This window comes from Phyllobates terribilis, unplaced genomic scaffold (assembly GCF_046119375.1).
Source record: "Phyllobates terribilis strain yellow unplaced genomic scaffold, ASM4611937v1 Scaffold_12__6_contigs__length_324123572, whole genome shotgun sequence".
Lineage (NCBI taxonomy): Eukaryota > Metazoa > Chordata > Amphibia > Anura > Dendrobatidae > Phyllobates > Phyllobates terribilis.
In genome coordinates this window covers 289,475,609-289,480,898 of record NW_027362772.1, presented here as the reverse complement: position 1 = coordinate 289,480,898, position 5,290 = coordinate 289,475,609, and positions in this window count along the sequence as shown.

Below are 5,290 nucleotides of genomic sequence, written 5' to 3'. Positions count from 1 at the left end.
ATATAATGCCCCTTGCAGGATGTCACTTCCCCCCTTTTCAATGCCCCATGCAGTATGTCAGACCACCCCCTCCCTTATAATGCCCCATGCAGGAGGTCACACCCCCCCTCCTTATAATGGCCCATGTAGTATGTCACACACCCACCTTCCTTATAAAGCCCCATGCAGGATGTCACCCCCCCATATAATGCCCCATGCAGGATGTCACCCCCCCATATAATGCCCCATGCAGGATGTCACACACCCCCCCCATATAATGCCCCATGCAGGATGTCACCCCCCCATATAATGCCCCATGCAGGATGTCACGCCCTCCATATAATGCCCCATGCAGGATGTCACCCCCCCCATATAATGCCCCATGCAGGATGTCACCCCCCCCATATAATGCCCCATGCAGGATGTCACACACCCCCCCACCATATAATGCCCCATGCAGGATGTCCCCCCCCATATAATGCCCCATGCAGGATGTCACCCCCCCATATAATGCCCCATACAGGATGTCACACCCCCCCCACCATATAATGCCACATGCCCCCATACATAAAAAAAATAAAAAAATCCAATACTCACCTCACTTCTTACCAGCTGCTGGCGCTGCTCCAGACTCCAGCGTTGTGCGCGTCTTCCCACTCTGCACTGTGACAGGTCAGGAGAGAGCGCGCGTGGTGTAAAGACATCACCGCGCCCTCTGACCTGAGACGTCACAGTCAGAGGACACGGAAGACACTCCGGAGGCACGGGGAGGGGTAAGTATTGTGGCGGCGCCGTCACATGACCGGAGATACAGCATACTGGTCCCCATATAATGCTCCATACAGGATACTGGTCCCCATATAATGCTCCATACAGGATACTGGTCCCCATATAACACTGCATACAGAATATTGGCCCCCATGTAATGCTCCATGCAGGCTGTTCCCCCCCTTATAATGCCCCATGCAGGATGACACCCCCCTTTTAATGCCCTATGCAGGTTGTCACCTCTACCCCCCATAAAATGCCCCATGCAGGATGTCACCTCTCCCCCCCATATAATGCCCCTTGCAGGATGTCACTTCCCCCCTTTTCAATGCCCCATGCAGTATGTCAGACCACCCCCTCCCTTATAATGCCCCATGCAGGAGGTCACACACCCCCCCTCCTTATAATGGCCCATGTGGTATGTCACACACCCACCCTCCTTATAAAGCCCCATGCAGGATGTCACCCCCCCCATATAATGCCCCATGCAGGATGTCACCCCCCCATATAATGCCCCATGCAGGATGTCACACACCCCCCCCATGTAATGCCCCATGCAGGATGTCACCCCCCCCATGTAATGCCCCATGCAGGATGTCACGCCCTCCATATAATGCCCCATGCAGGATGTCACCCCCCCATATAATGCCCCATGCAGGATGTCACCCCCCCTCATATAATGCCCCATGCAGGATGTCACACACCCCCCCACCATATAATGCCCCATGCAGGATGTCCCCCCCCATATAATGCCCCATGCAGGATGTCACCCCCCCATATAATGCCCCATACAGGATGTCACACCCCCCCCCCACCATATAATGCCACATGCCCCCATACATAAAAAAAATAAAAAAATCCAATACTCACCTTACTTCTTACCAGCTGCTGGCGCTGCTCCAGACTCCAGCGTTGTGCGCGTCTTCCCGCTCTGCACTGTGACAGGTCAGGAGAGAGCGCGCGTGGTGTAAAGACATCACCGCGCCCTCTGACCTGAGACGTCACAGTCAGAGGACGCGGAAGACACTCCGGAGGCACGGGGAGGGGTAAGTATTGTGGCTGAGCGCAGGGACATCTCCGGTCATGTGACGGCGTGGGGTGATGTGACGGCGGGGGGTCCTGCGGGGGGGCCCCATGAGGAGACGCACAAGAGGGGGGCTCCGAGGGGGCCCCGACCGGCCGGGCCCCGTGCTGGAGTCAGGGCAGTCATGCCCTGATGGCGGCCCTGCTGGAGGATGGAGGGGCCCCCTCTCCCTCGGGGACCCCCGTTCAATGAACAGGCTGCAAGGGCGGTAGGTCCGCCCCTGATTAACATGACACTCACAATTTGAAGCAACACTACTGTCTACTGCATTTGCGATCGCCTTCTTCGGGGCGCTATGCATAAGCGAATTAGTCCCTCAATCCAAAATTACCACCAGTGGAGGCTTATTAAACCAGGACGCAATCATAGCCAATAATGCAATACGTCTACGCATACGCCAATCGAAAACGGTTCCAGCGGGCAGGGGCACTTGGGTACTTCTGCAACCCACAAACGGTACACTGAGTCGGGTAACAATAGTAAAAACATATATAACCATCAGATCACAAAGTAATTTCTTCCTATCACACATTGATGGAATGCCATTATCAAGATACCAGTTCCAAGCTATATTTAATAAATGCATAAAATCGGCAGGGAACCACCCCAAAGATTACGGGACACACTAATTCCGCATAGGCGCGGCCACGGAAGCAGCAAGAGCAGGACTGTCAGAAACGGAAGTTCAGAGGATAGGGAGATGGCGATCCACGTGTTTGGCGAGATACATAAGACCGGACTTATTATCCTAACGTGGTTTGTTTATTTTACAGGTGACGCTAAGCCAACAGTGTTGGTGATAGGCCACTCGTATATATATTGGCCAGAAAAAAGGGCGAAAGTCCGCCCAGGCGGGAGTAAATTAGAGTTTCATAACACATATTTAAACTGGAGAGGTATTAGAGGCCTGCTATGGCCACAGGTACTAATGGATGTAATCAAGGTAGGGAGAGAGGCAAGAGGTCCGGTCATCTTAGTTACACAGGCCAGGGGAAACGACCTAGGTCATCACAAGAGCGCATATCTAATGGCAATAATTAAACTAGACTTTGAGCGCTTCAGAGAATTTTTCACAAAACTAACTATAGTATGGTCAGAGATTGTGCCGATAGCGGTATGACAAGGTGCGCGAGACATCATGGCCATCGAACGGACAAGGTGGGTAATAAATATTTGAATGGAAAAATTTAGAAGAGACAGGCGGTGTAGTGATACAACACCGACAACTGGAAGGAGATAAAGCAGGCCTCATACGTCCCGACGGTGTTTACTTAATGGATATTGGACTGGACATATTCCTGTCAGGACTCCAGGGCGGAGTGGAACAAGCGTTAAGAGTGATGGATGGGGGTCAGAGTCCTGCATATGAGTACGCAGGATCCTCCGTGGCCTGGAAATAGAAAGGACATGTTGGAGAGTTACACTTGTTGGCCATCTTGACGGTGTGGAGACCCAGGGCATACTGCAACAAGCTGAATTATTTTAGAAATAAAATGCCTTTCTAATGGAATGAGTGTAAAGCGTTAATAAAGCTGTGACCGATCCTCACCCATCCAGTTGTAAGAGTTACATTATTGTATTGTCAAGGAAAGGGGGGCGGTAGGGGGGCTGAGCGTCTGGGTTTGGTTGAGGGTCCCCACAGTCTGCCTAGGCTAGATGCATTTAAAAATTTAAAAATTCTACGCTGACTAGCAGACACTGAAGCTTTGGAGCAGACCTCTGAGTAAACAGCTCTTCAGACTCAACCATCTGTGTTACCCCAAGCCATAGTGTATGTAGTTTCTTACAGTTAAAAGGGGGAGGGGAGCGACCCAACCCACCTGGAATTGACGATGCCAAAGCCATGTAAAACACAGCAAGGGGACTCCAAAAAGAGTCTCCATTTTTTCCAAAAATTGTGGCACAGACACCACTTAAGTGGCATCAATTGCCCCAGAGTTGCTTAAAACGGTTGGTGAGGTGATTTTACCAAATCCTCAAGCTTTTAGTCTCCCCAGCATGACACAGGGGTAGAAAAGTCCTTGTGGATCCATGATTTGTTCATATTTATGAACGTGAGTCTGTCTACATTCTCAGTGGACAGCCGCGTGCGCTTATCTGTCAGCACACCACCAGCAGCGCTGAACACACATTCAGAGAGAACGCTGGCTGCAGGGCATGACAAGATCTCCAAGGCGTGAGTGGCAAGCTCCGGACATTTTTCCAGATTGGAATCTCAAAATGAGCAAGGGTCCAGTGACACAGTCATGGCTTCGATGTTCACTTGGAGATACTCCTGTACCATCCTCTCTAGGCGTTGACTATGTGTCAGACTTCTTGTCTCCTGTGGCCTTGCAAAGGATGGTCTAAAAAAGTGGTGAAACGATTCCACAAAATTGCTGTTACCAGCAGATACTGTGTTACTGTTACGGTTTGAGTGATGAAGACTCGACAGTCCCACGGTTTGCAAGTTAGAACTGTGAGATTCACTACGTGCACCACTGGTGTTTTGTGGAAAAGCACATGTAAGATTCTGCAACAGCCTCTGCTGATACTCCTGCATGCGTGAATCCCTTTCTATGGCAGGAATTATTTTGGCAAATTTACTTTTGTACCGGGGATCTAAGAGTGTGGCAACCCAGTAGTCGGGATTACTTCGAATTCTGACAATCCAAGGGTCATGTTGCAGGTAGTGCAGGAAGAAGGCACTCGTGTGTCTTGCGCATCCAGGAGGACCAAGTCCTTATTGCGTTGGTAGCGAGGTAAGAATCACGCTTCCTTCCTCTGCCTTCTTCCCCCCAACCTCACACAACAGAAATGTGATCAAGGTCTCCCTCATCTGATGAGTCTTACATGCCCATCGCCAGTTCGTCCTCCACTTCTTCCTCGGCTCCTGTACCTTCCCCAACAGTTTGGCTGCTACCATGCGCCCTGGTTAATCCCTCTCCCCCACCCTCCCATGCCTGCCGCCTTGGTGCTGCAGACCGTCTGGACCTTGGAGATGTTATCCCTTCCGCATACGACTCCTCCTCTACTTCCTCCACCTCCTCTTGTCCCACCACCTGACTCTGAATTCTGTTTAACGTGTGCTCCAGCATGTAAATCACCGGAATAGTCATGCTGATAATGGCATCGTCAGCACTAAACATCTTCGTCGCCATTTCAAAACTGTGCAGAAGGGTGTGTGGCGCCCCTGAGGGTTCAGTCGCCACAGAGGTACTGCATCTCACCCAGAGGTGTGGTATCTCACCCTCAGGTAAGGAAGGAGTATGGCTCGGGACCCTAACACCTGCATCCAACACATACCCGCAGTGGGGGTAGGGCGAGATTGCTCCTAAGGGAGAGCACAGTCCCAGGTCCCTAGCTGGCCGGAGGGTCCTATGTAGTGGGTGTGGGTGGAGAAAGCAGCTTAGGGGAGCACATGACAGGGAGAGAATAAATAGGAAGCCATCTTAGAAAGAGCAAGCCAGTCAGAGGAGG